Source organism: Rattus norvegicus, chromosome 11 (genome assembly GCF_021556685.1).
Source record: "Rattus norvegicus strain SHRSP/BbbUtx chromosome 11, alternate assembly SHRSP_T2T, whole genome shotgun sequence".
Taxonomy (NCBI): Eukaryota; Metazoa; Chordata; class Mammalia; order Rodentia; family Muridae; genus Rattus; species Rattus norvegicus.
Genome location: NC_141544.1, coordinates 34,428,845 through 34,449,471, shown reverse-complemented (window position 1 = coordinate 34,449,471; position 20,627 = coordinate 34,428,845). Strand labels below are relative to the sequence as shown.

The window sequence follows — 20,627 nt, the reverse complement described above, 5'->3', positions numbered from 1 at the left end:
AGTACATTGAATGTCAGCTAACAATTGCTCTTTCACAATATTAACACTTCTAGATGTGTTACCATTTTCCATGTTTGCAGCTTCCTCTCATCAAGATGTCAGCAATTGTAACTGAGAAACAACTTTCCAGGCCAGCTGTAGTTAAATCTTTCTGTCTTGGAGATAGTCCTGTTTTGGGTCGCCCAGGTATTTTACATATGTCTTACATAAGGTGTGTTTAATTTATAAGTTATTATTGATTCTTGAAAATATTTATATTTGTGGATTTAATAGAGTACTTGTGCATTTTGTAAATTTTCAACATTTTCTGGCATTTGTTCCCAGGTAACAGGAAAGCTAGTGGAGTGGTCTTTTCTCAATTTCATTAAGAGTTGGTACTATGGTTTCAATGGGTTGACTAATGTGATTCTGAATTTCATTGGTAACCATAGGTTTACAGTTAAATACTTCCTCTTTTCCAGCTTTTCCTGTCTTTTGTCTCTCAATCCTTTGTACTGTCATTGATAACTTTTCTTGTTGTACAGATACTTTTTCAATCTCCAGCCTCGATCTTCTAACATAGGCCAAGAATGCTCACAGCCTTTGACACTTAACTGCTCTTTCTGACTTCTGGCTCACTGGTTCAACTCAACTATTCTGGCTCCAACTCCTCTCTAAGCTGACTGATTCAAACTGGCTTTTCCCAGCTTATGACAAATACTCAGCTTTGACACAAACTAACACTAGCGATCTGTTTTAATCTTTTGGGTCTATATTATTCTGTCTTCTTCCGTGTCCAGCTTGTCTATAACTGAGGTGCTATTGTAAGCTTTCTAAAATAGTAGAACTAGCTCATGTCTACACAATTGAGAGCAATTCATTGTAAGCGGGATGATCCTGGACCCTAAGAACAAATGTAGCATGTTTTCTCTCACAATGATTAAAACTTTAATCTATTTATTTTGCTTATTTAGAATGCTATACCTGTAGAAGCCGCTGAATTGGAAAAGGGACCTTTGAGGTCTAACTTAACAAAGGATGGAAAATACAATACAGAAAAAGAAAAAATTGGAGGACACTAGCTATTGTGAATGATAACATTTAAGCAGTGAGCGAAGTGGAGTGATTGTGGGCCTAAATGTGCAAGTGAATGGAAAGTGTGAACTTGGGAGTATAAAGTGCTCTCTTGTTTACAAGACACAATGTATGCAAAGAAAAACTGTATGTCTAACAAGAGAAATACATACTGCTATAACATGTTAGAATGAATGATAATGCATCACATACCTCCTAAAAATTAAAATATATATTATTAAAATAGATTTTTACAATACAGTTAATAACTGTAACAAATATATATATACATATATATACATATATATATTTACAGTTTCACTCTACATATACAGTTACAGTTTCACTGTTGCTTTTCAGTTTAACATCCTGTAATTTATTGCTTGTTGGGAACAATGCCTTTGAAGCCCTCCATTGTTGATGTTATTATTATGGTTAGAATTAAGTATGACTGGGTTCATGGAAAATCCCCAGCCAGCTGCAGAAGACTAATACAAATCTGGTGGTCAAAATAATAATCATATGATAAAGATAACCAATGTGATGTCTTGTAACCTCTCTGAAAAAACCAACATCCTGCTTACTAATAGATATGACAAACCTGTGATTTTTCTGACAACCTGTCAACATCAGCCTACTCCCTGACCACACAAATATTGTGTCCTTGGTCTGTGTAAATGTTTCTTACTTCCCCTCTCCCTCTGTTACCCATGTTATGGTATAAATTCAGCCTTGGGGAAAAATAAAATTGTCACCTTGATCAGACTCTTGTCTTGGCATCCTTCGTGTCCCTTGTCCCCCATTCTTTTCCAGGTACCCCCGAACCCTTCACTTACAATTGCTAGCACTTGTCACACGCATGAACAAATTTATTTGTTAAATAATAATTTTCAAACTGATATAATGTTGGTAACAATGAAATAAAATATTTTTTGGAAAAAAGAAAGAAAGAAAAATTATGTACTCCAAATTTGCAAGACATAGCTTTTACTTTAGTATAACTGCTAGTCAGGTTTCGGTGAGGACCAGTTAGCCACACCCTTCACCAAAATGTTGTGGTTTGTCCAGGAGTTATCTGTATTTTGATGCTAATTCCACTGCCTCAAGCACAGCTGCCTAGTCAGTACTCAGGAATCAGGTGACTTCACCAGAACCTTCTCACCATTGATTTTGTAAAGTACAGGTGAGGGGCAGGTACAGGATAGAAGGAGTCTTGTCATTGGAGAGAAGGAAGGATGGGCGGGAGAGAAGTTTGAAGGAAGAGGAGGAGACTAGAAGAGAAAGTAGAGAGAAGAGACAGGAGGAGAGGGGGAGAAGCCATGGCAGGTGATGTTAAGATTCTGCTCTGTGTATTTACAGGTTGTTATCAATGTTCCTAAGGGATGGATGGTACTGGGCTTTGTATGTTTAAGTGGGCAATTATATCTTACCAATTGGGTCAAAGATTATTGTGTTGTGTGTTCTTTTATGTGAGGGTTTGAGTGTAGGAAAGTGTGCAGCTGGGATGTGTTTCCGCCAAGATATCTAGCAGATATCTTGGGTCACTGAGGTGCTGGAGCCAGAGGGGTAAAAGACACCAATACTCTTTTCTATTTTATATATTTTTACAACACCATCAAAATATCACAAAAACAGTTAAGAGGGGACTGTCACATGGGTCAGAGTTTAAGCATAGGACCTCAAAGGCCAACCAGTGACAAACTTCCTCCAAGAAAGCCACACCTACCCCAACAAGGACACACCCCCCCAATTTTGCCAATTCCTATGGGACAAGGATTTTCAAATCACCACAGTCCACTACCTGGCTCCCATAGGCTTGTTCAAACACATGAGACCATGTGGGCCATATCTAGCAATAGCAAAATACAAAATATATTTAGTCCTACTTCAAAAGACTTCACAGTCTATAGACAGTCCAACAATGTTAAAAGTCCAAATTTGAAAGCCTTTTCTGAGATTCACATGATCTCTTAACTGTGGTCCCTTAAAAATCAAAATAAAAAAGCAGATTACATACTTCATTGTAATTCCATTATAGTGAAGAAATACTGACCAAAGCAAGACCAAAACTCATCTAGGCAAACTCCAAACTCTATCACCATGTCTAGTGTCCAACTCCTTTCAGCTTTGATGACTTATAGCATAGTTCTTTCACTGGTGCTGGTTCCATTCCCAGTTAGCCGCTTCTCTTGACAGGTATCCTATGGAATCTGAAATGTTGAGTTCCCCAAGGAAACTTCACATTCTCCGCTTTGTCTTCACGTCAATGTCTGTGATCCACAGACAATATTCTGGGCTCCTACACTTCTGTCTCTTGACTGCTATGATTAGAGGTATGTAGCATCATGTCTGGACCTAAGCTTTTCTTTACCTGAAACTTGCTCCATATCAGGCTGGTTTGAACTCAGATATCTACATGTTTCTGTCTCCTGAGCACTGTGATTAGAGGTGTGTACCTGGATCTAAGATTTTCATGGCCACTATTTTGTAAGGAGTATGGATCTTCCAGTCTCATGATATGGATTACAGATGTGCCCTCCATTTCTCTATTTTAGTTCATTCTATATATATAGTCAAGTTGAAAACTGACAATAGCCTTATAAGTCTATCCCTGGTCAATTTAACACACAAACATGTTTCTTTATGCCCAAATGAAAATAAACAAATATGCTATGATAATGCCTAGAGACAACTATCTGATATCCAATTACAAACACATAAACAACAAGCTTAGCTTTGTGGGATCTTGTTCACCACTCCCATAATCTGTTTACCTCTTCCACAGAGGTTTAGCTCCATGCCACTTCTACTTTAATATTTGAACCACATTTTGTATTTTTTCTTCCTCAGCTTGCTCTTTTTCATTAAAATGTTCTACATGCAAGTGAACTTTAGGAAAATACAGGATTTATAAAAGGCTGTTTCGTTATTTCATTTGCTAATATAATTAACCTCAATATCTTCACTTTAGCCTCAGGCCAACTCTTAAGAGAAGAGCAAAATACAGCCATTCTTTACCAAAATATCACAAAAGCAGTCTGTAAGTCACATACTAACATTCCTCTCCTATGAAAACTCTTGAACCAGGTCCCCAGAGTTAAAAGTCATCCTCAGCACCAATGACTTCTATATTTCTTTTAAGATGGATCATTAAGCCCCACTGAAAGCATTTTACTACTTCCCAAAATTTGACAATCCTCATTCCTTTAAACAAAAGCATGGTGGAGCCAATCATAGCAATATTCCAGTATCTGGTACCAAGTTCTATCTCATTTATGGCTTCCATCGCTATGAAGAGACACCTTCACCAAGGCAGTCCATATAAAGGAAAACATTTAATAGGGGCTGGCTTACAGTTTTAGAGGCTCACTCTATTATGATTATAGTGTCATAAAATCATAACAGCAGGTTGCTGGAGAATCTGAGAGTTCTACATCTTGATCTGAGGGCATCCAGGAAGAGGGAGTCTTTTCCTGGCATCTAGGAGCTTTCTCTCTTCCATTGTGGGTGGAGCTTAAGTATAAGATCCCAAGCCATTTCAAACCACTACATGATCGAAAACAAAAAAAGAATATGACCTAAGTCTCATTCAGACTTTGTGAAACTAGGTAGGAAAAGTACTTTCAACAACCATAGGTGGACTATTCAAGAATATATATCATACAGAATTGTACATGTTAGCCTCTCATGCTTCCTATTTTCCATTGATTATACAATATAACTATAATCAGGTATCCCATCAAGGTCACCTAGGATATAAAAGGTTTGGTTTTAGTTCTGTAGCTTTATTCAAAAATGGAAAAGAGGGTGACTACTTGCAAAAATAATTTGCAAACCAGTAAGCACATTTATAGTCTTTCTTTTGTGATGCAAATTGCCATTAAAGAGCTATGAAATGTTTTATTGCATATAACAACGGAACTGAAACATTCATAACTTGTAACATTAAATCACAGAAGTATTACCACTACAGTAAATATTTCTAACATCCTGATTTACACATTGACATTTCTCAACAAACAAAGCATAAACAAGGAAAGCCTATCAAGGTGTTTTATTATATTTGAGAAAAGAAGTTCCATGCTTTTAATAAAAGCAAGACTATTTATAAATTCACACATTTGTCCTCCCACGCCATCTTCACTATTAGTCAGTACTTTGGTTATGACTCTTTCTTGACTGAGATTGTGAGACACACACTTTACAGAACTTTTTACTTCAACTCCCATCTTTCTTTTGGTCTGTGTTTGAGATTTCTACCATCCAATTCTGCAGGCTTAATTTGTTATCAGCTTCTGCAACATTTTAGCACCTTTTTCTGTTTTATTATAAGCTCTGAAATTTCACTTAATTTTCTCTATAGTCTACCATCATTTTTGACATATTTAATAACCACTCCCATTTGGGATGACTTGTCTCCCCTATATGCAAAATAACCAGTGCCTATTATTATGGTGTAGAAGTTAGACATCTCCCTAAAGTTACATTTATTGAATGCTTGGTCCGAAAGATGGTACTATTTAGAAAATTTTACCTGGAGAGATCATTGGTATCCTTATGCACTATGAATATTGCTTCATGATACCAATTTCAGCCTTTTCATGTATTTCTTACTTGTTATGTAGACACCAAATTTTCACAGAAGTCTTCCAGGGAATGCTGTCCTATCTTTAACTTATAAAGTCAAATATATAAACGATATAAATCTCAGTTTTTGATAAGTACCTTGAGACTACTTTTCTCACAAATTTCATTTTTTGTGGAACATAACACACTACCACAATTTTCCCTTTTTCTGAATTTCATCATCTAGAACAATACAATATTAGGATGCTCTGGCTGGAATATACACACTGTCTTTGTACAACCTTTAGTCTCAAACAATGTAGGCAAGACTAAGGGATGCAACTGTGTTTTAAAGTGATATCTAATTAAGGGCAGACAAAGTGATAAATCAGAGAAATATTTGACAGAAGGATTCTAAGACAGGATACTCACAACTCTCAAGAGGAAAAACAGGTAAAGGAGGATGTTTTGGAACAGAACAGAGAGTCAGTTCGGTTTAGTCAGTGAGTTGAAGGGCAGTGCAGTAGAATAGAGTTTATAGCAGTTCAGTTCATAAATTTCACAGGCAGCTTTTAGAGACAGGTTTAGAGAGAGAGGTTGCAGTGATAACAAGCTAGACACAGGTACAGACAGAACGGACCAGAAATTGAGGAGCCGGAAGGTTAGAACAGATAGCTAGAGTTATTTTGAGGATAAGCTAAGCAATTCAGTGAGAAGGTTAGAGAAGTCATTTTGAATTAGTCATCTTGGAGAGGACTTTATGCTAGTAGCTGAGTTGAACCAATCAGCCAGAATTTACTAGAAAGGGTGAACTTATTCAACAGTAAGCCACCAACATGGCATTTTCATAAGGCAAATAAAAAATACTTTTACAGAAAATAATCTAATACTGTAAATGTCTGCTTTTGTTTCAAATATATACTTGTCAAATATTGATGAATATAGTACTTGAATAACTGTTATTATCTGTCTCTCAGAGATTTATATAGACTTGGTGATAGGGTCACTATTTTAGATTTCTTTCTTCTGTTGATGACAGACCCAACAATTTTGATCAGCTTCCTATAACCCTGGCTTTCCTTGTGTTTTTTTATTTATTCTACTTTATAGCAATATCTAAATGTGGTTTATTATTATTCATTTTTGTTAGACTTGCTTTCTTTCTGGATTTTATTTTATTTTATTTTATTTCCCCATTGGTCAAATTTCTTTAGTTCTATTACTTCAGATCCAATTACTCTTACTATTCCCATTAATAAGATGACTAACTGATATGCAAAAAGAACCACAGTCTTTGCCTAAATGAATGATTTTCAAGACTTGATTTTCAATGGGGTGCCATCACAAATGCATTCTCATTGTGTCAGAAGATCGTGTAGATAGTTACAAGGTACTATATATAATTCCATAATTAAACTTTTTGTATGTTCTTTTGCATTTCTTGCAGAATATATATTCTATAGATGAAACTTCTTCAAAATGCATTTAAACTAAAGAGGAAAAGCAACCTAATCATGATTCTGAAGCAATTATGTAATTCGACTGAAAATGAAAATGCTCATGGTCATGGAATAAAAGTATGGCTTTATAAAGCACTCTTATGAAAAATCTCACAAAGGAATTAGAGTAAAACTCTTTAATTCTCCAAACAAAATATTCAACAATAATAATGTATGTTTAACTGGACAAATATTTGGATTATCCTTGTCAACTCTTTCAATTCTTATTTCTTTTATTTTCCCATAAGTCATAGTTTTTAAATTGGATATTTTATTTATTTAAATTTCATATGTTAAATCCCTTTCCCAGTTTCCCCTCCGGAAATTCCCTATCCCATACCGGCTCCCCCTGCTACTATGAGTGTGTTTACCCACCCACACATACACTCCTTCCTCCTCATCCTGGTATTCCCCAATACCTGGCATTGAGCCTTCACAAGACCAAGGCCTCTCCTCCAGTCGATGCCAGATAAGGCCTTCCTCTGCTACATATGTGGCTGGAGTCATGGGTCACTCCATGTGTACTCTTTGGTTGGTGGTTAAGTCCCTGGGAGTTCAGGGGCATCTGGTTGGTTGATATTGTTGTTCTTCCTATGGGGTTGCAAACCACTTCAGCTCCTTCAGTGCTTACTGTAATTACTCCATTGGGGTTCTTATGATTAGTCCGATGGTTGGCTGTGAGCATCCATCTTTGTATTTGTCAGGCTCTGGCAGATCCTCTTAGGAGACAGCTATATCAGGCTCCTTTCACTAAGCACTTATTGGTGTCCATAGTAGTTTCTGGGTTTGGTGTCTGAATATGGGATGGATCCCCAGGTGAGGCTGTTTCTGGATGGTCTTTCCTTCAGTCTGTGCTCTACACTTTGTTTCCATTAATGCCTTTATTTGTACTGATCTACTTTATGTTGCCTGTGCCCCAGCTCTCTGCCCGACCCTACCTGCTCTTGGTGGTTGGGGATGAGTTGACACAGAGTCAATGAAAGATTCCAGAAGCAGGTGAGAAATGCTGCAGCAAGCTCAACTGATCACTGCTTCAAGCTCCTTAATACCCTCCACCTGCGCCCCCATTGGTGCCAGTAAAGCATCTCGACATAACTTAACAGCAGTTTCTGATTAGCTCTTGAGTAGTCCTCAATTGGGTCCTCCTGTAGGAATGCTGGTGTCACAGGTAGTCCTCAATTACGTCCTCCTTCAGAAGATGCTTTTACAGTTGCATGGCCCACGGTGTTCACATAGAGTCAGCCCTGAAGTTCCTGCTACAATTTTATATTTCTCCATTAATTCACATATAAAATTTTATATGAGGCAGACAGGTCCCCCTAAAGTATACCATTGGTATTTATCTACACAAATAGACAGACACAGGAACACACACACATGAAGTTCAGCATGGTCAATTGGAAAGGATGTCGTGCCATAAATCCTCATCCTAGAGTATATCTAGCAGACATGAACCTCTATGTGTACTGATGGTTGCTATGCGTAAGGCTTGTTTGTATAATAATGTACTGTAAGACTCTCAGAGAGAATCTTCCCTCAGGAGGGAGATCCTCAAGCCCCAATGACCAGTCCGAGTCCACAGGCTGCAATCTGCAAGAGGATTTTTATTGATCAGGATACACAGATATCTGTGGGCGTCCCAGTCAATTTGAAAGACTGGCGCGCCTAGCAGAACCAGGGACGGGTTTTTATAGGGCATTGGGGAGCAGAAGCAGGCTTACAGAAGCAGATGCATGGTTACAGGGATGTGATTGGTGGAGTAAATGAGGCATACGTGTATGTTACCTATTTTGGCTATAATCATAACAGTTGAGTTAGCAAAAAGTACATGGTGGTCAGGGCTTCCCGGGGGGTCAGGGACTGTTTCTTTTTCCCCGCCAGGTGGCCCATGGAGCAATGCCCATATTTTAGTCTAGTTTCTGCATTTTGTTTTCTTTTCTGGTCTGTTTCGTCTAAATGATGGGTCAGCTTGTCCCACATATCTAAAAACTTATTTTTTACTTCTATAGTTGAGGGCCTTGGGCTTGTACAATTCCCTTTCTGGGAGGGGGTCTTTCATTCCCCCATTTTCTTTTTGTCCTTGAGTGGAATCTTCCACTCAACTTGGTTAAGGTACCTCTGTTTTTTGTTGTTTTACCATCTGATACTGTTGTCTCAGCACAAAAGTTTGAATGACTGAAAGACTATATCTCTTATTATTCCTGTCTGATCTGCATAGAAACAACATTCTTCTTTTAGTGTAGCACACAGACTCCTTCTTTAAGGAATATCAGATCTAATCTTTTCCTATTTTGAAGGACTACCTCTGAGAGGGAGGTTAGGTGTTCTTGGAGGTCAGCTAAAAAGTCTTTTTTTTTACTCTTTTCATATCTGAGTCAATGGCAGTTGTGAATTCTCTATAAGCCTTGCATTATAGGGCAACAGCAGATGTCCTTGTGCTGCCCTTGTAGCACCTAGATAGCCTTAAATAATTCTCAACTCTCTTTTGTGTCTTATAAGTCTTTAGCATCAGGATTCTAATCTGGACACTATCTGAACCTATATACCAAGGTCTTTTAGAACTTCTAAACTTATATAGATTGTGATCCCTGAGGCACAGTCCCAAGAAGTGTTAGGAGTACTAACATATGTAATGTTACATCATTTGTAATAAAAATCAAGCCTATCCTTACACCTATTCCGAGGGAACCCAGGGCAAACAGGCAAACATGAAATTCTTGTTTCTAAAACACACTCCTCAAGTGAGCATTATAGCAACCTCTCAATCACTTAAGTCTAGGGAGCTTTTTGAAGATCTGAGTGTCCCTCTAGGTCCCAGCTCTCAGCCCCAACAGCTAGTACGCTGCTGGTGAGGGCTGAGACTTGATGGCTGTCAGGGTGGTCAGCAGCACCAGGTACGGTCCTTTCCAGCGAGGCTCGAGTGTCTGGGCTCAGTGTAGCTGTAGTCTCCGACCTGGAACTGATGACATGTCTCAGGGGTCTCCGGGGCATAGGTTGCTGTCAGCTGTGAGCAGATTTCTTTCTGTATCACCTGTAGGTCTTTTAGCCTGGCATATAAATCATTATTACTATGACATGTTGGTTCAGTAACATCATCTAATATAGTCAGGGGAGCTGAGGCCCCATATAAGATCTCAAAGGGGGTAAAGCTGAATCTGGAAGGAATATTTCTTGCTCTGAAGAGAGCAAGAGGGAAGGAGTGTCACCCAGTCTGTGCCAGTCTCCATGGTTAATTTGGTCAGGGTCTCTTTTAGAGTCTTATTTATTTATTCTACCTGTCCTGAACTTTGAGGTCTGTAAATACAACGTAATTTTCAATCAACCTCTAAATACTTGGCCACACCCTGGCTTACCTTGGCAACGAAAGTAGGGCTGTTGTCTGACCAGATTACCTTGGGCACTCCAGACCTGTGGAAGATTTCTTCTAGTATCTTCTTGATGACTATTGAGGCCGTCTCTTGCTTGGTGGGGAAAGCTTCTACCTATTCCTGAAAAGATATCTATAAACACTAGGAGACATTTATAACCATATTTTCCTGGTTTTATCTCTGTGAAGTCCACTTCTCAGTAGTATCCAGGCCGTTCCCCACGGAGCCTCCTACCACAGTCAACTTTCCTGAAAACAGTTACCTTTTGGCATGGTATACATCAGTGCACTATCTGTTCCACGAGATACTTGAGACCTGTGACATAATATTTAGTTTTTGAAAATGTCTGGATGAGTTTGCTTACCCCTAAGTGAGTCTATTGATGCATTTGTTTTATCATGGCCTCTGCCTATTTTTGTAGCAGGATCTTCTTTCTCGTTGAGGTGTACCAGAGTCTCTTCCTCGGCCTGGCTGGGTCATGGAGGGCCCTTAACATAGCCAGAATCTCTTTTTTTCTTCTTGCCCTCAGATGTCAGCAGGCCCCTCTGCTGATGGGCTGTAGCAAAGGCATACCTGTTGTCCACATAAATGTTAAGTCTCTTTCCCAGCTCAAGGGCTTTGGTGAGGGGAGCGAGCTCTACCCCCTGAGTAGTGGTGTCTTCTGGTAGGGCCTGAGCCCAAATGACTCTGTTTCTATCTACCACTGTTGTCCCAGCCCATCTTTTTTCTTCTGTAAGAAGCTGTTCTCATCTATGAACCAGATGGCATCTACCCCCTCTGTTGGCTGATCAGTCCGATCTTTATGCCACTCCTGTGCTTTAGTGAGCACCTGCTGACAGTCATGAAGGGGGGTGTCTAGGTAAGGGTCCGGGAGCAGGGTTGCAGGGTTTAGACTCGTAGGGGCAGTCTGGAATCACAAGGAACAAGTGGGATACCCGGCCCACGCCAAGGTCCACTGTTCTTCGGGTAGTCCATGAGTATCATTTGTTGTCGGTAGTCCCCTGTACTCAAGGTCTTTTGCTGGACACTAGCCCATTTGGGCGTAGGAGCACAGAGTGTTGGGCCCCCGTATTCACAAAACAACTGGGCAGGCTTCCCTTCTATCTTGGCGGATAGCCAGCACTCTAGGACCAAGAGACTTGCCTTCCGGGCTGCTGGAGAGGCCCCTCTTGTTCTTCCTGGGGCAGTCCCTGACCCAGTGTCCTTTTTCCTTGCGATAGGCACACTGATCTTTAGCTAGGAATTCTCTTCTGTTGCCAGGTACTGTCTTCCTAGGTTCCCTAACTACTGTGGCCAGTATATATTCCTCTCCTGTCTTTTATCTCTCTTTAGCTCTCTAGCTTCTTTTTCCTTTTGTCTCTTTTCTTCCTTAGCTTCCTGCTCTTTTTACCTTCTTTCCTCTTTCTCTTCCTGCATCTTCCTCTACAGCTATTAGATGCTGTCCACTTATGTAACTACACTTCAACTTTACTTTCTCTGCAACTTACACTAACCCTCAGCAACTTAGCTTAACCCTTCAAATTTCTGTAACTTTCTCTCTTTATATCTTTTCCTTATCTTAGCCAGATTGGTGGGGCATTTTCCAGCCCCTCGGAGACCCACCCTTGGAGTCTGGCGGCAGACCTGGAGCACTCCCTACCTTCAGGGGTATTCAAGTCAACAGTCAGGAGTGAGGGCCTTCCATCCATGTCTGGAACATTTATTTTCTGGCCTCTAGTAGGATTTCGTCTTTCCTCGGTGGTAAAGAAGACCTATAATAGTTACTAACAAGCATCTCAAGTGGGATGGTGAGAAAACAAGAAGAGAATCTAGAGAATAGAGGTCCACTGAAGAGGACAAATAGCATTTAGTCACACAGCTAAACCAGGAGGACTTTTTGGGACAAAAAGGCTGTTGTAAAAATAAGCACAAGCTTTGTGTCTGTGAAACAGAACGGCAAGCAGAGAGGGAGCTGATCTGTTACCGACTATCTCTCTGGACTTAAGAACTAATAACAAAAGGATGGAGAGATGGTTAGGACCTGGGTGCTAGATGCCAAGTGGCTGACAAAAGAATTGTAACCAGTTCACCTGGGACTTTCAGGACCTCAGTAGCAGCCCTTTACCAAACTGTCTCAGTGGGCTAAAGGTCCATGGAAAAGAAAACATTAATACTGACCTTGGCCACAGCCAAAGCTTGAATTCTAAATTTTGACTGGCAAAACAAAGTTCTTCACAGTTTGTTGCAGATTCTTTTCGAAACTATTTTAGGGGCTTCTCTGCCCCCCAACCTGGGGCATTTTGACCACAGGGGCAGGAACTGGCTCCTGAGGGGATAGGATCAAAGGCACTCTCCATGTCAATGATGACTAACAGGGAAGGTTACTTAATGTTGGAGATCAACTCCTCTCTTGGAATAGGGCCAGCAGATAAGGCAGGCTCGCTTAAAGAACTTCTCTTAATGAACACTCTCCTTCTGTGAGCAAGTGTTGAAGGTCTGGCCACTGAAAGCAGCAACTGGAATTATTATTTTTTCAGGGCCAAAAGTCTCATAAAACAACCACTAACTTTATACCTATCTTTTTGTTGTCAAAGCGTCAACCCCGGCCAGCCTCATCACCTTGAAACTCCTCTTACGCTGACTTGGCCTGAGCTGCGCCACTGCCCACGCGCAGCCTGCAGCTTGCTAGCAGGCCTGCATGCTTGTCACCCTCAGCCCCTATATTTTACTACTCTGTGCTGTCCCTTCCTTAGAAGCTGTGAATGTTTAAGCAACAGGGAGAATTTTTCTTCAGGATCTAAGGTAAAGCTTTCAGGCTCTTGTTAATACCTGCTTTAGACAGGGTCACTCACTAACCTGGAGTTCTTCATACACAACTGTTAACAGCAGCTAGAATGGACAAGGGGAGCAAAGGGAGGGGCATCTCTCCTTGGGGAGGAGGCTAAGAGAGAAAGATAAAACTCCCTAGCAGAAAACAATTTTTCTCAAGCAAATTATTTCCAAGTTAAGCACCAAGAGGACCAAGTAAAACTCCTTGACAAACAAAGCAAACAGTTTCATGATTTCAAACACAGTCGTCAGTCCAAGATTTTAAACACAGTCGTCTGTCCAAAGTCCAAAAACGAAACAAAAGCCAAAAAGACACTCGACAATACCACAGAAAACAAACCAGACAAACAAAACCAAGACAAAGCATCCTATAACCAATTTCCACAGATGTTCAAAGAAAATTAGGACACAAAGAAGACAAACAATTTCAACAGTCAGACAGACAGACACACCGCGCGGCTTCGGTGTCAAACTGAAACCAAAAATTCAGACAGAGGTGACGAGGGTCCGGATCCTTCAGTGGATCCAGCTCTCTCCTCTCTCCTCCAACCCAAAACCACGTATCCTTCCGATACAGGCTGAGCCCCGAAAAACCGGGCTCTAAACACCCTTGGAACGTCTTCCAGGGCTGCGGGGGAGAAGTCCGAGCTCGTCAGCTCCTTCTCTGGCCCGCCCAAATACAAACGGTATAGACCCAAGCCAAGTAACTAAGCATTTACAGAACAAGTCACAAAGCAAGACAAGACAGGACAAGACAAACACTGGCCAGCTTACCTCCCGGTGGGTGGTCGGTGGTCTCTAGGCAGAGGATCTCCGATCCCGGACGAGCCCCCATATGTAAGACTCTCAGAGAGAATCTTCCCTCAGGAGGGAGATCCTCAAGCCCCAATGACCAGTCCGAGTCCACAGGCTGCAATCTGCAAGAGGATTTTTATTGATCAGGATACACAGATATCTGTGGGCGTCCCAGTCAATTTGAAAGACTGGCGCGCCTAGCAGAACCAGGGACGGGTTTTTATAGGGCATTGGGGAGCAGAAGCAGGCTTACAGAAGCAGATGCATGGTTACAGGGATGTGATTGGTGGAGTAAATGAGGCATACGTGTATGTTACCTATTTTGGCTATAATCATAACAGTTGAGTTAGCAAAAAGTACATGGTGGTCAGGGCTTCCCGGGGGGTCAGGGACTGTTTCTTTTTCCCCGCCAGGTGGCCCATGGAGCAATGCCCATATTTTAGTCTAGTTTCTGCATTTTGTTTTCTTTTCTGGTCTGTTTCGTCTAAATGATGGGTCAGCTTGTCCCACATATCTAAAAACTTATTTTTTACTTCTATAGTTGAGGGCCTTGGGCTTGTACAATTCCCTTTCTGGGAAAATTTACTTTAGGCTCCTCCTTTAGGAAATATCCCCCCTGCCAAGGTTATCTGGGAATGTTCTCCCTGCCAAAGTTAAGTACTCCATGATAATTAGAAATAGGAGGAATTCAGGAGGTAAGGGTTTGTATAGTGTCTGCAAGCAAAATTATAATTGCTGTGATCTTCAAGACAGCCCTTAAGACTGTGGGAAAGAACTCTGAAAACAAGACACAAAAAATAGAATTTCTCAGCTATGCAAAATATAAGATGCATTATGAATTGTATGAGTACCTAAAGAACAAAGGTAGTTGCACTATGAGGCAGCTTGTCAGAAGGATATAAAGGAAAGAGTGTGTGTTGAAAAATATTAGTCACTCACAGAGTCGTTCACTCAACATGATATCTTCAGATGCCTTCCCGCTGCTCGTTAATATAGCGTCATGTTTGATGATTTTTGTCTGATTTGTGGACATCTGACTTTGTTTCTATTCAGTCTGTAATTCTTCTGCTGTATTCTAAAGCTATACAATAACACATTCTTATTCACTTTCCTGAGCCCAAACAGATTTTCTTGGCAAATTGAAGAGGTTTAATAAATAGTTTCATGAAAGTGAAAAAGAATGAATTGAGACATGTATGTGAAATCATAAATGTATTGTCAATAACATTTTTAATATGTTCATATGTTATGGATTCCTGTAGGAAGAGTTTTAACCATTACCAGGTACACTTAGTGCTTCAATAAATAATATTTTCTTTAATTTTTATGAAGTAATATATTTTATTTTAAATTCAAACTCAAGAAAATTTGTAAAAAATATATTTTTATCTTTTTATGGAATAAAAGCATCAGTGTTTTGGATAAACAAATAAAATTTACACAACATACAAAACAGAAGTGGTATTTTCCATTAAAGATTTGGCAGTAATATGAGCAAATTACACTTTCTTTTTTTTTTTTTATTAACTTGAGTATTTCTTATATACATTTCGAGTGTTATTCCCTTTCCCGGTTTCCGGGCAAACATCCCCTCCCCCCTCCCCTTCCTTAAGGGTGTTCCCCTCCCCAACCGCCCCCCATTGCCGCCCTCCCTCCAACAGTCTAGTTCACTGGGGGTTCAGTCTTAGCAGGACCCAGGGCTTCCCCTTCCACTGGTGCTCTTACTAGGATATTCATTGCTACCTTTGAGGTCAGAGTCCAGGGTCAGTCCATGTATAGTCTTTAGGTAGTGGATTAGTCCCTGGAAGCTCTGGTTGCTTGACATTGTTGTACATATGGGGTCTCGAGCCCCTTCAAGCTCTTCCAGTTCTTTCTCTGATTCCTTCAACGGGGGTCCTATTCTCAGTTCAGTGGTTTGCTGCTGGCATTCGCCTCTGTATTTGCTGTATTCTGGCTGTGTCTCTCAGGAGCGATCTACATCCTGCTCCTGTTGGTCTGCACTTCTTTGCTTCATCCATCTTGTCTAATTGGGTGGCTGTATATGTATGGACCACATGTGGGGCAGGCTCTGAATGGGTGTTCCTTCAGTCTCTGTTTTAATCTTTGCCTCTCTCTTCCCTGCCAGGGGTATTCTTGTTACCCTTTCAAAGAAGGAGTGAAGCATTCACATTTTGATCATCCGTCTTGAGTTTCATTTGTTCTAGGCATCTAGGGTAATTCAAGCATTTGGGCTAATAGCCACTTATCAATGAGTGCATACCATGTATGTCTTTCTGTGATTGGGTTAGCTCACTCAGGATGATATTTTCCAATTCCAACCATTTGCCTACGAATTTCATAAAGTCATTGTTTTTGATAGCTGAGTAATATTCCATTGTGTAGATGTACCACATTTTCTGTATCCATTCCTCTGTTGAAGGGCATCTGGGTTCTTTCCAGTTTCTGGCTATTATAAATAAGGCTGCGATGAACATAGTGGAGCAAGTGTCTTTTTTATATGTTGGGGCATCTTTTGGGTATATGCCCAAGAGAGGTATAGCTGGATCCTCAGGCAGTTCAATGTCCAATTTTCTGAGAAACCTCCAGACTGATTTCCAGAATGGTTGTACCAGTCTGCAACCCCACCAACAATGGAGGAGTGTTCCTTTCTCTGCATCCTAGCCAGCATTTGCTGTCACCTGAGTTTTTTATCTTAGCCATTCTCACTGGTGTGAGGTGAAATCTCAGGGTTGTTTTGATTTGTATTTCCCTTATGACTAAAGATGTGGAACATTTCTTTAGGTGTTTCTCAGCCATTCGGCATTACTCAGCCTTGAATTGTTTGTTTAGCTCTGAACCCCATTTTTAATAGGGTTATTTGTCTCCCTGCGGTCTAACTACTTGAGTTCTTTGTATATATTGGATATAAGGCATCTGTCTGCTGTAGGATTGGTAAAGATCTTTTCCCCAATCTGTTGGTTGCCGTTATGTCCTAACCACAGTGTCCTTTGCCTTACAGAAGCTTTGAAGTTTTATGAGATCCCATTTGTCGATTCTTGACCTTAGAGCATAAGCCATTGGTGTTTTGTTCAGGAAATTTTTTCCAGTGCCCATGTGTTCCAGATGCTTCCCTAGTTTTTCTTCTATTAGTTTGAGTGTGTCTGGTTTTATCTGGAGGTCCTTGATCCACTTGGACTTAAGCTTTGTACAGCTTTTGATAAGCATGGATGAATCTGCATTCTTCTACATGTTGACCTACTTTTGAACCAGCACCATTTGCTGAAAATGCTATCTTTTTTCCATTGGATGGTTTTGGCTCCTTTGTCAAAAATCAAGTGACCATAGGTGTGTGGGTTCATTTCTGGGTCTTCAATTCTATTCCATTGGTCTATCTGTCTGTCTCTGTACCAATACCATGCAGTTTTTATCAGTATTGCTCTGGAATACTGCTTGAGTTCAGGGATAGTGATTCCCCCTGAAGTCCTTTTATTGTTGAGCATAGTTTTAGCTATCCTGGGTTTTTTGTTATTCCAGATGAATTTGTAAATAGTTCTGTCTAACTCTTTGAAGAATTGGATTGGTATTTTGATGGGGATTGCATTGAATCTGTAGATCACTTTTGGTAAAATGGCCATTTTTACTATATTAATCCTGCCAATCAATGAGCATGGGAGATCTTTCCAATTCTGAGGTCTTCTTCAATTTCTTCCTTCAGTGTCTTGAAGTTCTTATTGTACAAATATTTTACTTGCTTGGTTAAAGTCACACCGAGGTACTTTATATTATTTGGGTCTATTATGAAGGGAGTCATTTCCCTAACTTCTTTCTCGGCTTCTTTCTCTTGTTTGTAGAGGAAGGCTACTGATTTATTTGAGTTAATTTTATACCCAGCCACTTTGCTCAAGTTGTTTATCAGCTTTAGTAGTTCTCTGGTGGAACTTTTGGGATCACTTAAATATACTATCATATCATCTGCAAATAGTGATATTTTGACTACTTCTTTTCTGATCTGTATCCCCTTGACCTCCTTTTGTTGTCTGATTGCTCTGGCTAGAACTTCAAGAACTATATTGAATAAGTAGGGAGAGAGTGGGCAGCCTTTTCTAGTCCCTGATTTTAGTGGGATTGCTCCAAGTTTCTCTCCATTCACTTTAATGTTATCAACTGGTTTGCTGTATATGGCTTTTACTATGTTTAGGTATGGGCCTTGAATTCTTTCAATTCTTTCCAGGACTTTTATCATGAAGGGGTGTTGAATTTTGTCAAATGCTTTCTCAGCGACTAATGAAATGATCATGTGTTTTTGTTCTTTCAGTTTGTTTATATAATGGATCACGTTGATGGATTTCCGTATATTAAACCATCCCTGCATGCCTGGGATGAAGCCTACTTGATCATGGTGGATGATTATTTTGATGTGCTATTGGATTCCTTTTGCCAGAATTTTATTGAGTATTTTTGCGTCGATATTCATAAGGGAAATTGGTCTGAAGTTCTCTTTCTTTGTTGGGTCTTTGTGTGGTTTAGGTATAAGAGTAATTGTGGCTTCATAGAAGGAATTCGGTAGTGCTCCATCTGTTTCAATTTTGTGGAATAGTTTGGATAATATTGGTATGAGTTCTTCTATGAAGGTATGATAGAATTCTGCACTAAACCTGTCTGGACCCGGGCTCTTTTTGGTTGGGAGACTTTTAATGACTGTTTTGATTTCTTTAGGAGTTATGGGGTTGTTTAACAGGTTTATCTGTTCCTGATTTAACTTCGGTACCTAGTATCTGTCTAGGAAATTGTCCATTTCCTGCATATTTTCAAGTTTTGTTGAATATAGGCTTTTATAGTAAGATCTGATGATTTTTTGAATTTCCTCTGAATCTGTAGTTATGTGTCCCTTTTCATTTCTGATTGTTAATTTGGATGCACTCTCTGTGTCCTCTCGTTAGTCTGACTAAGGGTTTATCTATCTTGTTGATTTTCTCAAAGAACCAACTTTTGGTTCTGTTGATTCTTTCTATGGTCCTTTTTGTTTCTACTTGGTTGATTTCAGCTCTGAGTTTGATTATTTCCTGCCTTCTACTCCTCCTGGGTGTATTTGCTTCTTTTTGTTCTAGAGCTTTTCGGTGTGCTGTCAAGCTGCTGACATATGCTCTTTCCTGTTTCTTTCTGCAGGCACTCAGCGCTATGAGTTTTCCTCTTAGCACAGCTTTCATTGTGTCCCATAAGTTTGGGTATGTTGTACCTTCATTTTCATTAAATTCTAAAAAGTTTTTAATTTCTTTCTTTATTTCTTCCTTGACCAGGTTATCATTGAGTAGAGCATTGTTCAATTTCCACGTATATGTGGGCATTCTTCCCTTATTGTTATTGAAGACCAGCATTAGGCCATGGTGGTCTGATAGCACCCATGGGATTATTTCTACTTTCTGTACCTGTTGAGTCCCTTTTTTTGACCAATTATATCGTCAATTTTGGAGAAAGTACCATGAGGAGATGAGAAGAAGGTATATCCTTTTGCTTTAGGATAGAATGTTCTATAAATATCTGTTAATTCCATTTGGCTCATGACTTCTCTTAGTCTGTCTACATCTCTGTTTAATTTTTGTTTCCATGATCTGTCCATTGATGAGACTAGGGTGTTGAAATCTCCTACTATTATTGTGTGAGGTGCAATGTGTGTTTTGAGCTTTCGTAAGGTTTCTTTTACATATATGTAGGTGCCCTTGTATTTGGGGCATAGATATTTAGGATTGAGAGTTCATCTTGGTGGATGTTTACTTTGATGAATATGAAGTGTCCTTCCTTATCTTTTTTGATGACTTTTAGTTGAAAATTGATTTTATCTGATATTAGAATGGCTACTCCAGCTTGCTTCTTCTGACCATTTGCTTGGAAAGTTGTTTTCCAGCCTTTCACTCTGAGGTAGTGTCTGTCTTTGTCTCTGAGGTGTGTTTCCTGTAGGCAGCAGAATGCAGGGTCCTGGTTGCGTATCCAGTTTGTTAATCTATTTCTTTTTATTGGGGAGTTGAGGCCATTGATGTTGAGAGATATCAAGGAATAGTGATTATTGCTTCCTGTTATATTCATATTTGGATGTGAAGTTATGTTTGTGTGCTTTTCTTCTCTTTCTTTTGTTGCCAAGACGATTAGTTTCTTGCTTCTTCTAGGGTATAGCTTGCCTCCTTATGTTGGGCTTTACCATTTATTATCCTTTGTAGTGCTGGATTTGTAGAAAGATATTGTGTAAATTTGGTTTTTTCATGGAATATCTTGGTTTCCATGTATGTTAATTGAGAGTTTTGCAGGATACAGTAACCTGGGCTGGCATTTGTGTTCTCTTAGGGTCTGTATGACATCAGTCCAGGATCTTCTGGCCTCATAGTTTCTGGCGAAAAGTCTGGTGTGATTCTGATAGGTCTGCCTTTATATGTTACTTGACCTTTTTCCCTTACTGCTTTTAATATTCTTTCTTTATTTTGTGCGTTTGGTGTTTTGACTATTATGTGACGGGAGGTGTTTCTTTTCTGGTCCAATCTATTTGGAGTTCTGTAGGCTTCTTGTATGC

At 39.8% G+C, this 20,627-nt stretch overlaps 1 long non-coding RNA gene across 1 annotated transcript; it reads right to left on the bottom strand.

Annotated features, from left to right (window-relative positions):
* Positions 1-8,702: 8,702 nt before the first annotated feature.
* Positions 8,703-14,284, bottom strand: LOC134480956 (uncharacterized). Its single transcript, XR_015632999.1, has 2 exons — positions 14,069-14,284; positions 8,703-10,165 (listed from the first exon to the last, which is right to left on the bottom strand). It is a non-coding gene; the product is annotated as an uncharacterized LOC134480956 (long non-coding RNA).
* Between the last annotated feature and the right edge of the window lie 6,343 nt (positions 14,285-20,627).